The 21,566-nt window shown below is 39.6% G+C and overlaps 1 protein-coding gene across 2 annotated transcripts in view; it reads right to left on the bottom strand.

Moving 5' to 3' along the window:
• The window catches only part of flrt1a (fibronectin leucine rich transmembrane protein 1a), a 51,201-nt gene extending 30,721 nt beyond the window's left edge, over positions 1-20,480 (bottom strand). The window contains exon 1 of one of the 2 annotated variants that reach the window (XM_079651746.1): positions 20,068-20,480. The gene's annotated coding sequence lies outside the window, so the exon portion shown is untranslated. The remainder of the gene's footprint in view (positions 1-20,067) is intronic. The other variant, XM_079651745.1, reaches the window with a different exon arrangement.
• Between the last annotated feature and the right edge of the window lie 1,086 nt (positions 20,481-21,566).

Here is a 21,566-nt window from a genome sequence, read left to right as displayed (position 1 = left end):
CGAGCACTAAATGAGAAGCATCAATCTGAAATGACAGATAGAAAAACTTCAAAAGAGCTGTGAACAAATAAATGGTCACTTTTATAATGAACAGTAACGGTTTTATGTGAAGACTATGAGTGTTAAAAGAAAAGTTGTTCGCCAAGTCGAAATGCCTCTTTTGTAGAGTACAAAGTGAAAACTACAGTTGCACACCCAAATTAAGCTACAGTACAATTTAGAAGCAATGCAACATCTCTTACTTTCAACTTTTTTTTGCATCCGTCTAAATTGTTCTTATTTATTATATTTGTATTCTTTTATTCATCTTTTTCACAGTAGTTTTTTCTTTTGTTTAAACTCTAATGTTCTTACTTTGCTTGTTTACAGCCACATTAAATATTCATGAGTAAATACGGAACAATCAAGTAAAAAAAGGGTTAGAATGTTTTTTATTTTTTCTAAGAGTTAAAAAAAACAACTAACGAATCAGCCCTAATTACGACTCTACTGGTGTTCGTTTGTTTCAGATTGAATCGACAGTAACCAAACAAGTCAACATCACAATCCTGATTGGTGCACAGAAGTACAGGATATTGCCATTTTGTGTATGAGTCCTGCTTACTTCAAAACAGTGAGGAAAAAAAGTGGAGGATCCCATCACATTTTAGTCAAAGGAAAATAGATTTTCAGGGCCTTTAACATTTCTGTTCTATTGAAGCGTAAGAAGAGTAACCGCATACATCTTTTATTTTTCATTTTCATCTTAAACCACAATTTTTTTGTAATGATTCCTTGCAGGTCTCCTTGCAGTGTAAGGGCAGTGCCTTTGCTTGTGAGCCATTTCTGTCACAGTTTGTAAATTATTAATTTAAAAATGATTGACCAGGGGATTGAATTACGGGATTGATTGATCAGTGGGCTCGTAAAAAGGAATTCCAATGACCACTGGAACCTAAGTATTACTAAAGGACTGAGGGGCGGAGCAGCAATCCTGCAGGCCACCGTGCTCAACCAGAGGGGGTTGAAAATGCATCCTCTCTGGAATGGGTTCACAACAACCCTCATTCCTTTTACTTTGTCAGTGAGAAAAAAGAAAAGTGGTAGGAACAGTTGGATATTTGCTGGAGGCACAAAAAAAGAAGAAAGGAACAACGCTGAAAAATGTGGTAATGCGCCCAATGGATCTGGAAATACTTAAAAAAAAGGGTTTTCTGTCACTTTAATGGAGAGGGTAAAGGTTAGGGCTGCAACGAGCAGTTATTTCATTATCTACTGAGTAGTTTCTTGTTCAATATACTAATGGATTGTGTTAAAATGTCAGTAAATTGAGAAAAAATGCATTTCCCAAAACCAAAGATATTCATTCAAGAAAAGCAGAAAAGAAGCTGGAAGCTGTTCATTTAGACATTTTGACAGAAATCTAGACACATAGGTGTAAAGGACCTGTAGGCGTTTTTATGATCTAATGAGACCCAGGGTTTAGCCCAGCCTGAAAATCATACTACTAGAATATATATATATACATGACTATATGACCACTATCAATAGAGTTTCCAAAGAATACAAAAATATAAAGAATACAAAATATAAAGAATAAAGAATAAATAACAACTCTGTATAATACACCAATACCACAAAAACAGAAATATAACGACATAGTTTACTATATACATAAAAAAAAGTGTGCAAATGTATTAAGTATCCTACATCCATGTTTTCAATTGGGGGGTGGACTCCATATACTCTAGGGCAGGGGTAGCCAACACGGTCCCGCAGGGGCAACGTGAATCGCCCGCGGGGATTGTTCTAAAAATAGCTTGCCAAGCAAATACAAAAAGTAAAAAATACACAAAACAAAAAAGAAAATGTAATTAAAATAATCTACCCTATGCATAAACGAAACCTCAAATAGAAAATGCATATTTGATTGCAAACTGTATGGAAGGTGGGGGCTCTCCATCTCCAGCTGCAGTGTTTGCTCCCAGCTGGGAACACGGAATGGGTAGGTTGTGTTTCAGGTGCAGTTTAAGGTTGGTTGTATTGCTAGCTTTTGTTGCTACCTTTTTTAAACAAATGCGACAAACCGCCCGGCTCATTCAAGTCCGTAGGTTCGCCTCGTTGATTTGGCTTAAATCCAAAATATTCCCACACTGGTTTTGCAACTACTTCCATTTAACTTCAAATTCCCCTCGAGCAAGTCTCCTGCTTGTCTCTATATTATTAATTAGGCTGCTACACTGCTGCATGCGGAGTGTCCTGACCTGGCTGTGTCATGGGCTGTGTCATGAACTGTGTGTGAGCCCCAACATATTATATATATTGGTAACATAATTTTGAGGACTTTATTGTATGCTCTGTATGACGATGGATCCTAGCTGTTTTCTTTTATATTAGGGATGCTCCGATCGTTATCTGCCGATATTCACTCTCGGCCGATATTCACTCTCGGCCGATCGATCGGTGCTCTCTATAAAGGCCGATCAGGAGAGCCGATCACATGACGTAAAATACATGACACTTCTCTCTGTGCGCGGCAAAACAAGCTTGCCAAAATGGCTTCACCGGTCTGGCAGTATTTTAAGGTGTCCGAAAAACAGTAAAATAGCGGTATCCCAGCTAGTGGGGAACGTTCTCACAACTTTGGCTAACATTACCTACATGTAGGTCATGTTCTAATAAGGTTTTAAAGAAACGTTTTAATCTGATGTTCAAAGAATGTTTTCAGAATGTTTATTTTTTCAAATAATGTTCCTATAAGGTTTAAAGTTAACTAAGACATAATGTTTTAACTGCAACATTCAGAGGATGTTTTCAGGATGTTATTGAGGCCTGAGATGAAAGAAAGTTTTTTTATAAAATGTTCCTTTAATGTGATATGTTAACAAAGGTGGAACGTTTTGCCTGCAACATTCTAAGGATGTGTTTTGGACGTTGTTGGGTAACTAAGTAAAGATGTTCTTTATAAAACGTTCCCTCAATGTTACATGATAACAAATGAAGAACATTCTCCAAGCAACATTCTGAAAATGTTTTCAGGATGTTATTAAGGCCTGAGATGACAAAGTGTTTAATAAAATGTTCCTTTAATGTGATATGTTAACAAAGGTGGAACGTTTTGCCTCCAACATTCTAAGGATGTGTTTTGGACGTTGTTGGGTAACTAATTAAAGATGTTCTTTATAAAACATTCCCTCAATGTTACATGATAACCAAAAAAGAACATTTTGAAAGCAACATTTGGATAATGTTTTCAGGAGGTTATTCTTTTTTTATAAAACGTTCCTGTGATGCGAAATATTAACATGGTCATGGTCAACGTCAGATTTATTTGTAGTGCGCTTTAAAAAAACAAACTTGTTGCATTTGTTTAAAAAATATCTGATGTCACCACATTTTCCTTTTTTTTTTTAAATAAGCACGTAATTCATGATATTGCATGTTTGCGTAGGCATGTCTGAGTTCCCAGCTAGACATTGTTGGTTCTAAAAACATTCTGAGAATGTTACCATTCATTGTTCTAGGAATGGTTTCATCGAGACGTTTTATTTTGGTTCCTAGAATGTACTTCTGAAAGGTAGGATAACGTTCTCTAAAAACATTCTTAAAATGTTTGGTGATAACATTGTTCGAACATTATACCCCAAGTGTTTTTGTTGTTTATGCACATATCTCTATTGTCATATGGATCGAATAACACTTAGAAAACCAAAGACTGACATATAGAAGAACGGACCGACTATCACTGCCCGTCCCTTAAACCCCTGTTAGTGTTTGTATGTGTTTGTTTCTACTGTGTGTGTCTCTCTCCCCCACCTGCCTGCTGGTCTGCTCTACACGGCTGGGAGCAATCTCCAAACAACCACACCTGCAACCTGCTCATCAGCCACACTATGAAAGCCTGCAGCCTGCACTCATTCCCTGCCGGATTGTTGCCGTGAACGGTTTGTTGCGTGCCGCTTTAGCTTTTTGCCAGCATATTCTTTGACAACTTTGCCTGCTTTTGCCTCACACTAATTTTTGTGTCTCTCCCAGGAGGAATCCAAGGCCTTCCACACTCCCAAGATCAGACTCTCCACTCTGACAAATGTTACAAATGTTACTTACACCAGCTGATTCCGAGTCATCCTTGTACATGTGTTAATAGTCAAATTCCAATAGTTAAGTAAACTATCCAAATCATCTTAATGACTACAGTGGTCAGTCCAGTTACCCAGGAATTTTGAGTTGAACAATTACAGAAATATTATGTCTTTATGTTCTAATAATGTAAAAATATTTTAGTAAATTGTTACCACAGAACATTTGCATAATGTTTTAAACATAAAGCATGTTATCCTTCTCTAAAATAATAACATTCTGGCAACATAAAAAAATCTAACTTGCAGCTGAAAATAATGTTCTAACAATGTTATCAAAAACATTTTAAGAATGTTTTTAGAGACCGTTATCCTACCTTTCAGAAGAACATTCTGGGAACCAAAATAAAAGCTTCTGCTGAAAACGTTTTAAGAATAGTAGGGCATAATGTTCTGACAATGTTATCAAAAACATTTTAGGAAGGTTATCACCAAACATTTTAAGAATGTTTTTAAAGAACGTTATCCTACCTTTCAGAAGAACATTCTGGGAACCAAAATAAAAGCTTCTGCTGAAAACGTTTTAAGAATAGTAGGGCATAATGTTCTGACAATGTTATCAAAAATATTTTAGGAAGGTTATCACCAAACATTTTAAGAATGTTTTTAGAGAACGTTATCCTACCTTTCAGAAGAACATTCTAGGAACCAAAAGAAAACTTCCCGCTGAAAACATTCCTAGAACAATGAATGTAACATTCTCAGAATGTTTTTAGAACCAAAAATGTCTAGCTGGGATGCAAGTGGCTGAACGATTAATCGATTTTAAATCGAAATCGCGATTTTAAATGATGCGATTATCAAATGATGCGATTATCAAATCGCAAAGCCTGCGATTTTTTTTTATTCCATTTTTTTGTTTTTTTCTTGTGTGTCAGTCATCCACACCAATCAGAAGTGCTGTGCTCCACATGTACCAGCCATTGTTAGTCAATCAGAAGTGGCCCATGATAGAAGGTGATAAGGCAGATTGATCCAATCACCTGCCAAGTATTTTTGAAAGTGCCTGCCCTTTCCAAATGGCTTCCAATGGAGCTTTCCTAGATGGTTTGGTGAAACAAACCATCTGAGTCAGGTTAGTAATGCTCCATCACATGTTTTACATCTATTAAACGGTGAATCTTAAAATGAAGCTTGACTTTAAAGCAACCCAACGGAAGTTTCATGTAAGTTTAGTTCTTTCACTCGTAGCTCGGGCTGCGGGGGTGCTATAGAAGGGAGCATGTTGATGTGACCTTTCTAGCCGGAGATATGGCTACATTTTACAATAAACTTCCGTTGGGTCGCTTAAAAACAAATATCGCAAAATGAATCGCAATATTTGTCAGAAAAATCGCAATTAGATTTTTCCCCAAAATCCTGCAGCAGAAATCCTGCAGCTCGCTGTGACGGACCGGTGAACGGAGCAAAACACACACTAAGAGTTACTGTAGACCTAACACACTTAGCTATTTTATCTAGCCTACCTCTGGAACTAGCTAAACTATTAATAAATATGTTTATTCTTCACTGTCGGGTCACTCGTCATTACTGGATCAGCGAGCTGCATGAGACGGGTACTGACGAACTGTCAGGAGAGGGAGAGAGGAAAATAGAGCGCTTCCGCTCATTTCTCCCGTGTTATTATCCAGAGTTAATGTAAACTTGAATAATGTAGCCTACTTCATTTGAATGTAATAATTATGTTGTTTGTTGTTTGTGGAAGCGCATCATGTATTGGAAAATGGGAACTTTTCGATCCATTACGATTATAAACTGAAGCAATATAAAAATGAGCCCCATTAACTGAGTTGTAAACATCACTTTAAATGGAAGATCCCCATAGGCCCCGCCCACCCGATCGGATCGGCGATCGGTATCGGCCGATACTGATTCCGGCGATCGGCCCCAAAATGCCCGATCGGAACATCCCCAGTGCATGACATGTGGGCCATCTAAGCTAATTTACAGATGGCCCTGAGCCCAATAGAGATTGCCCTGAAAAATGCGCACGGACGAAATGACACACGAAGGGTTTGGGGGGCCTCCCCCTAGAACATTTCGATTTTTTTTGCAGGCCTTAGATGCTGTCTGGTGCATTCTCTGGACTGAATTATAAGATGAACCACCACAATATTATATTGTACAATTTCAATGTTATTCTTCATTTCACTTGTTTGTTTGTTCTTGTTTGTGTTTGCTCTCTTGCATGTCCTGCATAGCTATAAGAAATACTTAAGTTGTTGTTCAAGACACTTTCCACCTGATTAAGGCAAATGCCTTCCCAGATGTAAAAAAGTAGAAAACATTACATTCAGTTGTAACTGCCAAAACAAACATTATTTACACTATTATGGCCCCTGTTAAAAATGTTTGTAATGTTATCTACTGTAAGTTGGTCGAACGAATGCCTCCTCATCCGGAAGCTGACCGAGCAGACCCGAGCAGCAGTCGAGAGGAGCCGAGCGCACACAAAATGGCGACGTCAGAGTTCCCGTTAGCAGGCAAATCTAAATCTCTTCGGTCAAAATAATTTCCCTTTAGCGCAATACCGCTTCAGTTGCGCCACTTATGTGACAGACAAGAATAGTCAATTCTAATGTCTAACACTTAATGTGGAGAAAGAGATGTGCTGTATGGGTTGATTGTGCGTTGATCTGTTGGTAATGCCTCGGGGTTCCGGTGGGCATGTAAACAAATGCATAATGCTGCGCTATACACAAGTTATTGAGCCGTTTCCGCTCTACATCCTGAACTCCTCCCTTCGATGCAATGCACTTCCGTTTTGGCGGACTGGGTTTGTTTTGCTAGCTAGCTCCGTTGTGCCGACAAAGCACTGATATCGCAGAGACAAAGAGGATATAACAATTACAACATGAAGAAAAGTGGTTCGGGAACTACGTGTGCGGTAGTTGGTTGCAATCACTCGAGAAAGCACCTGAACGAGTGGTTAGATAGAGAGTGCTACGACCACAAACCAGCACCCAGCACCCAGCCATGTTGTTCATTAAATACAGATAAACACAACAAATACTGCATGCATTGTATTTTTTAATATTATATATGAATATTTTCATAGTGATGTAATTGTGTGGGCTGCTTTTATATTTTAATTTGTAATACCTGTTAGGATTAAACATGTGATCTTTCTTGTTGAAGCCATTTCTTTAGTTTCCTCTCAACAATTAATTCATTCAGTGTTATTTATGTACAGTATGAGCTTAATATGAATGATGAACTGTGTTAAAAGAAATTGTAGCACTCTAAGGAACATATGAAATGCAATAATGCAATAACAGTGCAATAATGAAATGAAATTACATCAAACTTTATTTTCACTCAAACAGTACAGGCACATATGATATATTGCACAGCATAAAGAGATCATGTAAATTGTGCATTATGTAAACAACAGACAACTGTTGGCTCCTGTGGGCATGACCTAAATAAGGCAGTTTATTTTGGTTTTAAAATGCTGAGATATTTACTGCAGAACTGTAACCTTCCCTCAACAAAATCGTCAACAATTTTCGGGAGCATGTGGGCAAAGTAGAATGTGCGCAGCCTTATGATATGCCTTCAGACTGTCCATTGCTTTTCCATCTATTGCCATGGATTGAACGAAGTAGGAGCAAATTTTGCTGTACGTTATGCTGGGCCACGTCGTCATGTTATCCTCCCAGTTTTGCACTGAATTCGGGTGGGGGAGAGTAACGCCATCTCCAGTCAAAGAAGTAGAATCGTGTTCCCAAGCTAGCATCACTGTTAGCATCGAAATCGCTGTGTTTACACCAGTGCCCGTCTGACTGTTTACACCGGTTTACACCGACAGACGCTGTGCAAAATACTTCCGGCGGAAATGAAGTGCATTTGTGTAGGGTTATGGCGCTACCCGTGTTTTGGCGCGTAAACTTGTCTATACTGTGTGGCCTGACCCAGTTGCATAGCGACGGTTATTGTTTAGGTGTCTTTTAATAAGCAGGTAGTCATATCATTAGCTAGAACTAGCTGGATCTGATCGATATGGACATAAACGCGAGTGAAGTCTAATCTGACGGGAGAGAGAGTCAGCTGCTGCTGACGAGTCGACACGCAGCTCTGCATGATCACATGCAGCGGTGAGCGGACAAAACACACACTTCAGGTTAGAATATCACACGTAGCTATTTTAATTACCTCTCAAACTACCTAAACTAGTTATAGATATGTTTAGTTTCACTGTCGGGTCACTCATTACTGGATCCGCAAGCTGCATGACACTGGCATAATAGATTGCCCGATCGGGCAACCAGCAGGTGAGGCTTCATTGCCCGAGCTAAATACTAGATGGCCCCGGGCCATCGGGCAGCCCTTAATGTCGAGCCCTGCTTATTTTATATTCTTTATATGTTGGGGGAAAAAAGAAGATCTTGAGATCCAGGGCTACATATAAAATGTCCGAGGCCAACGACGATCCTGGTAGCTAGGACTTGTTAGATTGCTGCTGGATGTGTACACCTTTAACTGGCACCAAAAGCAACTTTCACTCTGATATCAGATGTTATGTTTCCAGGAGATTATCACTGCTGCTGTTTCTGTCTCAGTCTCTGATTCTGCATGTTTCTGTCTCCTCCATCAAAGCAGAACAACAAATCCCTGTATTTCTGTTTTTCATCAGCGCCACTCCTGCTTTATCCCTTAAAGTTTAAGCCTTGTGTTTCATTTATTTTTTATTTTGCGCATTTTTGCGTTGCATGAAGTGCTGGACATGCTCTCCTTCTGCACAACAGTAATCCCAGATTACACGTTGGGATATTTAGTGTGTGTATAAGCACTCCATTAAATGGCACACAGATTCTTAAACTCTGTGTACTTTATGTAATCTTGTGTCTTGTCATTTTCTCTCTGCAACCAGTGCCCTCCGCACCGCCATAAATTGTTGTAAAATTCTGCAATCGGGCCTCCACAAAGCACTAATCAAATCCTGTGTTTTTCCAAAGCCGCAGTCTACATCAACCAGAGAACCTGACCCAAATGCCACTTTCCATTTAGAGTGCTGCAATGAAAAGAAAGAGAGGTTTGGCATTGGGGAATTCATGAAAACTAGGAAATTGTGGGAATTATTAAAGAATCACTGAATCAGCTGTGCTCTCTGTAGTGTGAAGCTGCGTTTTCTATATATGTGCGTTTCTGAAAAAGAAGGCCGCACATGCTGTTTGTATAATAAAAGGTGCTGTTTGCATATTGCGGAGTCATAACAGGAGAGGTTTTCCTTTAGCTTTGTTATATGAAACTCCTTAATTTAAAACAGCAATGCTTTTTAATAGAAAAAGGAAAGAATAAAGCTGTAGCGGGAACAAAACAGATCTTAATTATTGCTCCAGTCAAAACAGAAAAGGAACTATTCATAGCAGCCTTCCTGAAAGAATGCACATCCTCATCATATAAGGAATCGATTTTAAGGTGTCAATCTAACTTTTTCTTTAATCAATTCTTCTCCACGCACTGCTGCCTTCAATGGTTGATTTTATGGCGTCTTCCAGCGTGGACTCTGCCTGCATCCCGTCCCCGCTGGATTCTTATACTGGCCTTTTGTGGATGAACTGTTGCATGTTTCAATGGCCGCACAGCTCTGCGGGCAGGAGGAACAGTAAAGTGTTCTTCATGTGTTTAAGCTTTCCACAGAAGAGCAGCAAAAGGAGATCCAGAGCTACAGCAGGCAGGAGTCCCGTTCAAATGTGTATTTTCTCAAGTCAGTTGGCAAATATCTGCACTTGTGTTGGCATGCCCGCTGTACCCTACCGGCTGCCAGCTGTCACTCAGGAAGACAGAGAGATGGAGGATGGAGAACAAGAGGAAGGAGGGGGGGATAAAGGGAGTTGGTGATGATGTGAGGACATGAGCCCCACGGCTTTCTTTCTCTCTTGTTTCTCATTTGTCTCTCTGATGATAACCAAAAACATGGCAGCCTGAAATAAGAGAGGTAGACATCAGAGAGAGAGAGGAGGTAATAATGCTGAGGAGAAGGAGTGAGCGTGGTATAGAAAGGAAATAAAATTAGCTTTTTTCATGTTAATGGTGAAAAAGAATCACCACAAAGAAAGCGATTTTTCATGCATTATTCCGGATAAGTGCACGAACAACAACATTAAGCCTATACATGTATATACAGATGTGTTATTTGTGAATGCTTTTATTTGAATACATGAAAGATTATGTGAGAGGTCTCGCCTTTATGTCAATTTGGCATTGCAAAATTATGAAATTCTATCTCTGTTTATATCTCCACACTATGTCTATTTTCTGTTATTGTGAAAGCATTTTGCATTTTGGATTTCTTGTATAAAAGCTGCTATACAAATAAATGTGTATCATTATTCTAATTGCACTCCAGTAAAGAAATCCGGCCGCATGCTGGTGGAGTCATTCCCATTGTGATGCTGTTCCCATTATGTTCCAAACACAAGTACATTGCTTAACAGCTAAACTAATTGTACAGTTGTTGAGCCTTATGTAGTCATTTTAAACACAAAAAATTGAAGAAAAAGCTGTTTTAAGATTCTGAAATATTGAGATTACTTGCTTTTCACTGTTTTATATATTTTGAAGTGATTTTATTATGGTTTTAGATGGACAAAAAAGGACATTTAAAGACATTACCTTAGATTTTGAGAGACAGGAAAAGCCTTTTTTCTTCTCTTTGACAATGGCTCCATCAATAAATTATACAATCACGCGCTGCACAGACATTTTTTGTCTCTTTTGAAGAGTGTCCACATCATGTGTGGGTGGAATATACTCTATTTCATCACATACTGTACATTGGATTTGACATGATGTTATTTGATATTCTTCGCTCTGCTGCAGCAGATTTGCAGATTAATAGATTTCCTGAAGCCTTTCATGTTACATGCCCGGCCATGACACACACATACAACTTTCTCATATTCCATCCCATGGGAATTATTAATATTTAATAATACATTTGGCTCATACAAAGCAAACTGTGCGTCAATCTGCAGCTAGAGTGAGCGGACAGTGTTTGTGGGTTTTCGTCGACACATGTCAGATACAGCTTTATTACGAATAAACTGAACCGAGCATGAATGCTTCGGCTCTTCATAAGACGCTGATTTCCGTGATTTACAGAGTACAAGGGGGTTTAACAGATCACTAAATCACTGCGAGACACATTCTGTGACTTGTGCTGGATTTAAACGCTTTAGTGTCGACAAATGTCAATACTATATCGGGCCAGAGGAAGCTTCCTCCATGTCTCATTTAGAGCCTCGACATAGGGACAGAATAAACACTGTTTGCTGCTGTTCTTTTGGAGATTAGGATTGAAATGTCATTAATTATTACTATTGTGACTTTTCATTTAAGTTGACCTCAACTTCCAGCAGTCTCTCTCCTGTGTTACACAATATAATTATATTAACATATGAAAAATGTTTCACTATTTTTCAAGGCTGCATACATGAGACTGCATTGTGAAAGAGGTATTGTTATTTTATACTCAGATAAAACCACCTTTTTATATTCAGTTGGTCTTTTGTATTGAAATCCAGTTATGAGATGCATATCTAAAAGATGTCAGTGTGGGCATAAAGGAGTGCGTAGGACAGAGCAAATTAAGACCAAATGCCAGAACAACATATTTCCAATGGGAAAAGCCAGCAGAAGGTTTGATTTGCCGCGTTGATGCATCATGCCTCTCCTGCATCAAAGTAGCCATAGCCTGTTTCTAAAAATGAAGGACAAATTCAAATGGAGTGAGGATGTAATTTGCTTTTTCCCACTCTCTCAACATGGCAGTGTTATGTATGAAGGAGTAAATAATATTGCCTGTGGTCGAGCAGCACAGAGGCTCTTTTGAGACAGAAGAATTGCGATTTAATTCCAGCTCAGTACGCAGTACAAGCAGCTGCAAGCTATTGATGATTGTTCCCACAACTATTGTTATTGCACTTTCAATTTGCAGAGCAGGATACCACTTTTAAACCCCATATTGCAAAACGTCAATGCAACGGCGACCGCCACCCCCTCACCCCCGCTCTCACACAGCTTTTATCTGGGCAGAGCTTTCATCTGAGGATGAACCGGTCACTCTGCATGCACAGCCCCAGTATCGCTGCACACAGCGTCACATCGCCTGTTTTCGGAGGGACAGCAAGAGTTTTTTTTCCTTATTTAGAAATGGGAGACATTCAAAATAGTCAAAAAGACAAATGAATGCAGGAAGCTGTGTTTCTTTAGCCTGGAACCACAGTAAATGGTTATATCAGCGCCACAGCTGATGTAATAAGGGAGAGATATGCACAGCACACACAGCCCGAGCACAGCAGAGAGGGGGGCAGTTCCTGTCTACTCTTTCTACTCATATCATGACACTGTCTGTGATTCACTTTCACAATGTGAGCCTGAACATCACAACTTCCTTTACTTATTTACTAGTGGTAGGCCAATTCATCAGGCCAATTATAGCCATTTAGAGCTAATTGGCATCAGCCTTTAACAGCTCTCAAGAGGTTAATGATTTATTCATTCTAGTATTTCATCGAGCCAATACCAGGAAAGGCCGCTACACACACACATTATTGTTTATTTATTTTATTTATGTAATTTCGTGTCTCAGAAATAAAGTAGTGATGCTATTTTCTGTTGTTGTTTGTTGTATCAAATCAGTAATCAGTACGCATAATGGATATTTTGCCAGTGTTGTATTATTATAGAATATTAATCATGTTAATGAATATTAATCATGTTAATGTTTTTATCATTAACATATATATTTGAATGTTGTAAATTGTCAATGTTGAGAAAACACTGGGTAGTAGTAAAGCGCTGCATGATATTACAAAAGCATATCATGAGTAAAAAGGACAATATTTTCTTCTAAAAACGTAACGATTAGAAGTTGCATACTACAATTATGTGTAAATAGTACTTAAGTAGAATACTTGAGTAAATGTACTTAGTGACTTTTCACCACTGATAGATTCTAGATTTCATTTATTTATACCAGCTTTTTAGTGTATTACACTTCTATATAACTGTTTATAGTGTTTATACACTTACTATACTGTAGGACTACTATACTGTTCAGAATGTACATACTTTTGCGTTACTTGTATTATATTTAAACTTATATGATACTACATGACACTGCACTACTGCTTCTACTGCACTTTATAGAGAGATGCTAACTGCACCTTGTTGTCTCAGTACTTGTACAATGTGCATTGACAATAAAGTTAAACCTAATAACTGCGAACTACTTCAATATCTATTCATTAATTCCAATTTAACAGCATCAACACCTCTGCAAAGCTTGTTGTACATTTTTGCATATATTGCTAAATTAAAACCTTATGTTTTTTCGAGCCACTTCACAATCTTTCCATGCTCTCTAACTAGAAGTTGGGACTCACTGATCTATGCCCTGCCATCACTCATATTTTGGCGAGCTACTTTTCCGTGGAAGCCTGATGTGAGCCGGACGAATTTGGAGTCAAGTCATGTTTAGAGTAGGGGAGTTATTATGTTGACATGCTTTGGTATTTACTGCTCTTCACGGTGACATCGTACTGATAATAAAATAAAGATAATGTTTATGAACATCCATGTTGGTCTGTTGAAATTAAGATTGACTGTGTTTTTCTCTCAGTTGTGCACGTACAATATGTGACGGTTGACTAAAAAAGACATAACCTGTCTCTTCTCATGTCAAAACTGACACTGAGTGTGACTCATAAGCGTGTCAGCACTATTAAACACCTTGCACTGTGTAATGTACCTTGCACTGTGTATGTTATGCTTATGGTCATTATGGTCTATTTGCATGCTTTCAGTATTTGAATTAATTAATTAACATTATGATACTTGGAAATGACATATAAAGTGATATGTTCGCATGTCCATTTCAAGCATGAAAGCATCTGAAAAGATGTATTTTAGTGGCCTCTAAATTAAATGGTAAATGAACTGTACTTATATAGCACTTTATCCAGTCTTTAAGACCCCTCAAAGCGCTTTACATACTACATGTCATTCACCCATTCACACCCATTCATACAGAGCAGTGTACCTTACTCTAGGGCAGTGGTTCTCAAACTTTTTCTGTCAGGCCCCCCATTTGGAGAAAAAAAAATGTCGGGACCCCCCAACACAAATAGTCAGGCTCAGTGGCCAACACAAATAGTCGGGGTGCTGTGGGGTAGCTTGACGTTTCATAGAGGGTGCTCAAACATTTAGGGTTTCCCATTAATGTAGCCTACCGGTCGCCACAGTTGAATTTGAAACTACAACAATCCCCACGCATATACACAGTGTACCCACGGCTGTTACAATTAAGGCTTGATAATCAGCTCACGGCATATAGGTGTAAGAAGGGGTAAAGTGCTATTTTTATAGGTGGTGCGTGGACCTCACACCACCTAGACCGGGGGGTCCGGGGGCATGCTCAACACCCATTTGAAACAGAACTGTAAACAGATTTACTTTTTCTTTATGGATATTTTACAAATCACCCTTTTAAACTTTGTTATTTTTTTACTGTCATATAGTATTTCATACCTGTTTTTAATTTAATCTCTTATTTTTTTATAACTATAATGATCATATAAAGGTGTGCCTCGGAAATAATTGTTTACATTAATGGTGACCAAAACGTTTGAGACCCACTGAGATAACACTGAGAGAGTCCTTTAGCTCACTGAGTCTCTCAGTCTGACAGGAGAGGACTCTCCTCCACCTTGTTGTTGAAAAAACTCCTTATATCCGTTAGCGTAGCTCGCTAGCACCAGAAGCTAACAACAACGATCTCCGGTACCGGTGCGCTCTCTCTCTCTCGCTCGTGCACGCACACAAAATGGCTCGTTCCACACACACACAGAGCTGAGCTTTAATGAAACACAGAGACCCAGACGTAATAGTACTGTACTGTATCATATTATTTTCGAATAAATAATTTTTCAAATTATGATTTTAAAAAATAATAATTTTATAACCATTTTTCCTCCTGGTCTCTCGCGCCCCCCCTGTCATGCCTCTGCGCCCCCCAGGGGGGGCCCGCCCCCCACTTTGAGAACCACTGCTCTAGGGCCTAACATTCACACACATTCACACACCGTTGGCCATGCCATCGGGAACAACTCAGGGTTAAGTATCTTGCCCAAGGATACATCGACATGTTGACTGCATGGGCTGGGATCGAACCCACAACCTTCTGGTTGAAAGACGACCACACTCCCTCACAGCCACAGTCGCCCTGAAATTACATGCAGAATTGAAGCTGGTATAGAAAACATGTTTACATTTTTATTTTACTAAACCTCCAATTAATTTGATCCAAAGTGACCACAATGTCTGTTGAAAATGTACTCCTTTTCTGTTGATTGGTATTGGTTCATTTGTATATCATATTTCATTCTCATTTGCAAACAGCATTACAGCTATCAACAGCAATTAGAATACAATTGGAACAGTATTCATGTCCACTAGTGTTTTATTTGCCTTGGAAGGATTAGGGTTTTGGAGCGCATGTGCTGATATCGCCATTCCCGCTCTGCCAAATAAATAGCACTCGTAAAACTCAGGCGTCTGCTGCACAGGATGGCAGGAAGTTTACAATAAATGTCTGGATAAATCCACAAAAGACAGTGTTGCCAACTTTTCTCAAATGAAATACACTAATGGCTGCTCAAAAATTCTCACAAAGAAGATGATGCAATACCAGCATTTACATATAAATTAATAGGTATTTATCATCAGAATGGAAGGATTCACTACATGATAAAGAGAGAGCTGGATTAGTGAGCTAAGACTGAGCCACAGAGACGCTTCATTAGCTGGTGGTAGAGAGACACATCCTGTCACAAGCTGCCTCCTTTTCCTGTCTCCCAGCCAGCTGACTAACGCTGCGAGAATGAGCCTCAGTTTTGTCAGCAGTGCTTCATCGTGCTGTTTACCCTGCAAATGTAATGTAACTAATTATTTTGTGGACGTGGCCAAAGAAAGAGGCTGTCCAGCTCAGCGCAGGCCTGTGGCAAGGGCATAAACACCCAAAAAAAGACCTCACTGGTTCCAAAAAGACATTCCTTCCAATTCCTTTCCTTCATTTTCTGTTTCCTATAGTGCTCTCCCTGGAGAAGAGAGGGACTGTGTTTGTCCCTGCTCCTGCAAGAAGCACAAGAACGGCTTTTTTTTTTTTAAACAACAAAAACAGTTGGATGCAAAGAGCAGTTAAAAGATGACAAATAACTTAAGATGTGGAGCTTTGCCACAGGCATTTTGCAAGAATTTAATTCAATGCCAACGCATTAGTAACCGTACAGGCAGCGAGTGGTACTGCAACACGGGAGAAAAAGAAAACATAGTTGTCCCATAGTGGCCGTTAGCGATGCGGCGGCGTTGTTGTGTGGATTATGATGCGCATCTATAGCAGATGCGCTAACCAAATTCTCTACAAAACCGCTGATCCAAATAAATTGGAGCTTGGCACTTTACTGACTTCGCTTGTCAGCAACACAAACACCAAACTAAATATAACACCCTGATAAGCTATTAGGAAGCTAGCGAACAGGGGCCCAGACTGGTCATAAAGACACACACACACACACACACACACACACACACAATGAGTTAACACTGGTGCTTTCCATCCTAATCAATCTGAACTTTATTTTTCACGAGCTGTTTTAATCCTGCTTCTCAGTCCACCTCCAGTCTGTTCTGACAGGTTTCCACTGACTGCCCACCACAGACACTGCAAACCATCAATTGTTCAGCTGTAATGGCAACAATGGGTAGCGGGAAGGCTGTCGCTCCTATAATGACTGTGCTGTCATGAATATAATGGGTACGCCGTTATGTTTTATGGACAGAGAGTTCACATATTTCCTGTATGAGCAAAAAGTGCTGCAGCTGAGGGCAGCTAGCTTGGTCATCAGTGCTATCTGAATCAGTTTTGTAACAAGAAGGAAAAAGGTGAAACAAAGCCAGTAGGGATCATTTCATTTGTGTCTTTCTGTTAAATCTTTGATGCATGTTTTAATGTTAACTTGCTTTAACAACCAATTGCAAGTAGCCCTAATGATTTGAGACTAGATTACCACTGGCAGCAACAACATGAGTCTCTGATCTGCTACAGTCACAGCGAGGTGGCCATTATCCAAAGACACAATAATGAATGGCTGCCTATATATTATGCCGCCTATTACATAGCTGCTTACCAAATACATTATTAAATCTGACAATTTTCTTTAACCCATCTGTTTTTTCCCTTTGATGGAATGAAGCCTAGTTCAATGCATTCATTCATTCTCTTTTCTCCCTCTTACTACTGCAGCTGCACCTAATCAGCTGATTACGGGCTTTCACTCCTTTAGTTAACCAATTACATTTAGCCATGATCTCCAATATCCAATCGTGTCTCTGCTGTTATATCTATTCTTCTATAAGCTCCCATCAGCTGTCATTAAAAGCTGATATTGCATCATATCCAAGGCCCAGGTTGAACTCATCCACTTCTCGTCAAATCCAGATCTTCATCATTGTCTTCATTTCATAGCGGTCGATCACCATCAGTGTAGACATAATGGGGGGTTTCCTAGTCTACTTACAGCTTCACCTCCCACTTAAAATATATTGTATGATGGGGCCAAATCGCAATCACCTTGTGCACGTGTCAATACATATTCGTTGCCTCAGAAATAAGTCTCTCCTGATTGAATTTAAGTAATTAAAAAGACAGCGGTAGTGCAGTCACTGTGAAAGAGCCGGAACAACAGCAACGCAACAAATCCAACAGGACCGCCATGTACTCTGTCCAGATGAATCCATACCCCCATGCTCGAATGGGGTCTCGCAGTATCTACGGATAACTTCAAATGAGCAAATAACACGCAGCCAACCCACACAAAGACCCTTACATCACGAATACCTTGCACTTAATTGTGCCTGATGGGACTACAAACAAATGGATAAGAAAACCACACTATTTAATGATCGTGCTGGATTATATGGCGTATAATCTTCCATGCTATAGGTCATTTGATATCTCAATAACGATATACAGCACAAAATACATTTTCGGAAATACTGCTAAAACCTATATAATATGTACTCCAGTCAGTGTGAATTCAATATTTTTCAATTTTCTCATAATGTTTCTCATTCGACTAAAAACGTTAGTGTAAAATTACAGGACAATTTCAAGTGAAATTACAGAGAAATATTGAAAATATATTTCCAAATATGCACTTTATGTTCATTGCATTGAACTGAGTGGCTATTCAGATTTTCTAAGAAATTTGTAAATTGCTTTCTTTTTTGTGTTTTTAACATTATCTCTATCTGGATATAAAATTTCAGCACAATACATATAATAGCATTTTGAATTATTGCTCAGGCCTCTTCAATAACTGTGTTATTGCCTAATACAACTTGAAGAGGCTGCATTGTGCCTGAGATAGACAACCAATTGCAAATCACAATTTCTGCACATGTATTGATAGATGATGAAGCCATGCAAATGAATTCAGCAACCCTCTGCAGCAGCAGCATCAGTTACAATGCAACTACAGTGATTTTTACTTTTGTTTTAAAAGGTACGGTCAGGTCTTAAAAGTGAGCAATGTAATCAGTGAGGCCATTCAACATGAATGCCATCATTACTGCCAGACCCGGGGCTCTGTGCCAGCGAGTCAGAGGGCAGTCCATCCAAGAATATCTCTTCCAACTTTCACAAGATGAATTCCTCTGGAGATGCCATCTGTTTGTCTATCGCCCGCGTGCCATGTGCACAGGTTAGATCAAGTCTCTGCAGTTCCTTATTCATACGATTCATAATCAGTCTTAGGTTTTGCTTCTGTGAAGTGCCCCTCTTAGATTTCTCAAGACACATCTACCTTCATCCTGATCTTCAGCAAAAAGGATTATTAAATGAGTTGCGTTTGAAATGTAGTTGTTGGACGTCAAAATCCTGTCATAATCAGACACTTATGTGTGAAATTTGGGATTGAAAGAGCTATTGATTATATTGATGGAACATTGCTTTGTTTGCACACATAACAATATGCTGCAAAACTGTTAAAATAGGACACGTTTTTCATTTAAATTCTGGATCAGATGAAGCATTCTGTGTGGACCTGGTGTGGACACACATGAGCACTTTCCATGGCTGATGCTCTGAAGCACAACATTTCTATGTTACATGTTTAGATTTAGTGCACGTTGTCTTGATTTCAGCCTGCGGCATTATTACATCCAACTGTTTTACCAAGTTAATAGCAATTTAATGGGCATTCATGGTGGGAGGCACTGCTGCAGGAGTAATATATGCAGTCATTCTGTCCACAAGTCAGATAACTCAATGGGAACCCGGCAGTGGGGGTGGGGTGTGTGTGCACGTTCAGGTTATACAGAAGAACTCACCAACTTTACAGTCCTCACCTAAACCAGAATATTGGGCTATAGAGTATTTCAGTACTTACAGAATGGTCAATGAAAGCACTGCTTAGATGGTCCCTCCAATAATTGCAATTAATCCAGACATTAAATACAAAGTACAAATGTAAAATATCACAATAGGAAACTTACATTTTGCTGCTTCAATATGCTGCTTTCTCTCTTTCATACCCCTCACTGCCTATTGTAGACGAATGTAGCCTAATTATTGTCTCTTCTCCTGTTTTTGGATTTATATCCAAACTGGGCCCTGGATCCAGAAACCACTGCCTATATGTGCAGTTGTCGGCCAGTTATTCAATAAAACACGATTCCTCAATCAAGAGGCAATTGCATTGTTTCAATCACAGACCTGATTATCTCTTGCACCGAACCTCAACGAGGAGACAAATACGAGTCAAATACTTGTTGGTGCCATCGTAATCAAACATTGATCGGGTGATCATTATTATTATATATTTTGGACAGATCGGATGATGAACGGCATATTGGCAGTCGGTGCACATCAATCAAAGCTCACCTACCGGATGAAGCTTCGTTCGGATGCCACGCTTTCTCTCGGCTGTGTTTGATGCAAAGTCCCTCAGATTCTGGCCGCCCTTTTCCCCCGTACGGGTCCTCCGGTGTCCTCCAGAAGCAGGTGTGACCACAATCTCGCCTTGTTGTATTCCCATATGTTGTCGCCAGCGCAATTATGAATGCTCCAGTTGATCAGTGACTGGATAGCCTGTGTGATCATGTGCTCCTTTCTCTCTCCCTCTCTCTGTAACTGCTCCCTCCGCCCGATTATCTCCCCGCTGCGGCACTGCTACATGGTAATACGGAGAAATAAATAAAAAACGTGCCCGAGTCGCTGGCGAACTTGCGCGCCTTATTATGACAATTAGTCACCGGACCAGTCCGTGCCTGCTCATCCGTGCACCTCTGATACAAAAAAATCTGCTGGCTCTGAGCTATATCCGCTATTTGCACTGAATAAATTACCACCGAGATGCTGCTTTATTTTCTGAAAAAAAAGAGGGAGAAAAAGCTCAATGTAATGTGCCGGCTGAGGCTGGAGAAGAAGAGACTGAGGCGTAAAGGATGGAGAGGATTAAAGCAGAGGGAGGAGGAGGCTGCACATTTGTGAAAGCCTTTCCTCTATATGTCCTTTGAATAACAGTGAGACACGGTGCATATCTTCCCAAGTCTCTCTGTCTCTCTTTCACTCAGCTGCTTCCTGTGTTCCAACTGAAGTGTGAACTTGTGCATAAAAGGCTGCACAGATCATTGATAATGCTGCAAATGTAAAGTCATCCATATATGTATCCATCTATCCATCTATCTATATATCCATCTATCTATGTATCCATCTACCTATCTATCTCTACCTGCAGTGTCTAGAAATCAATCCTTGTGAATAAATAATATCACTGGGAGTCTCACTTGCATTTTGGGAATGTTTTTGGCTCTTGCTCGTCTCAGTCTCACTCCCTCTCTGTCAGACTGATGGATGTTTTTAGTGATGGTTTTTAATTAGACCTCCACTCTGATCTGCGCAGCATGTTGGGCAGGTTATGATTCCGCCTAATCAAGGCACTGTTAGCCCGAGCTTTGACAGCGAGTGTTTGCAAAGTGGTCCACAAATTGGTCAGACATCTGCTGCTCAGGTCCCCAGAGTGGATGTGGACCCCTGCTCGCTGTGGGATAGGGACCTGGGCCATGTTGTGAAACCCATCGCCGAGATTAAACCAGCTGCTTACATTTCAGTTGTGCATCAAAAACAATAATAGTTTGCTTTAGAGCTCTCCACGAATATTCTGGTGTGTGCAGGTCTGCCACGACTTTAACCTAGAATTGTATACATAAAAGACAGAAATGTAAGCAAAGATCAGTGTCTCCTATAATTACAATGCAGAGCGTCAGCATATAACATCAATGATTCAATAGGACCTTGAAACGTGAAAAATGCAACTATACTCAAATGATTCTCCTGTGCTTGCGTTGCATTTAATGTTATCTTGTAAGCTTCGGATTGAT

The sequence above is a fragment of the Notothenia rossii genome, assembly GCF_949606895.1.
Source record: "Notothenia rossii genome assembly, chromosome: 9".
Lineage (NCBI taxonomy): Eukaryota > Metazoa > Chordata > Actinopteri > Perciformes > Nototheniidae > Notothenia > Notothenia rossii.
Note: the sequence above shows the minus strand (reverse complement) of the source record. Positions and strands in the feature narration are given on the sequence as shown.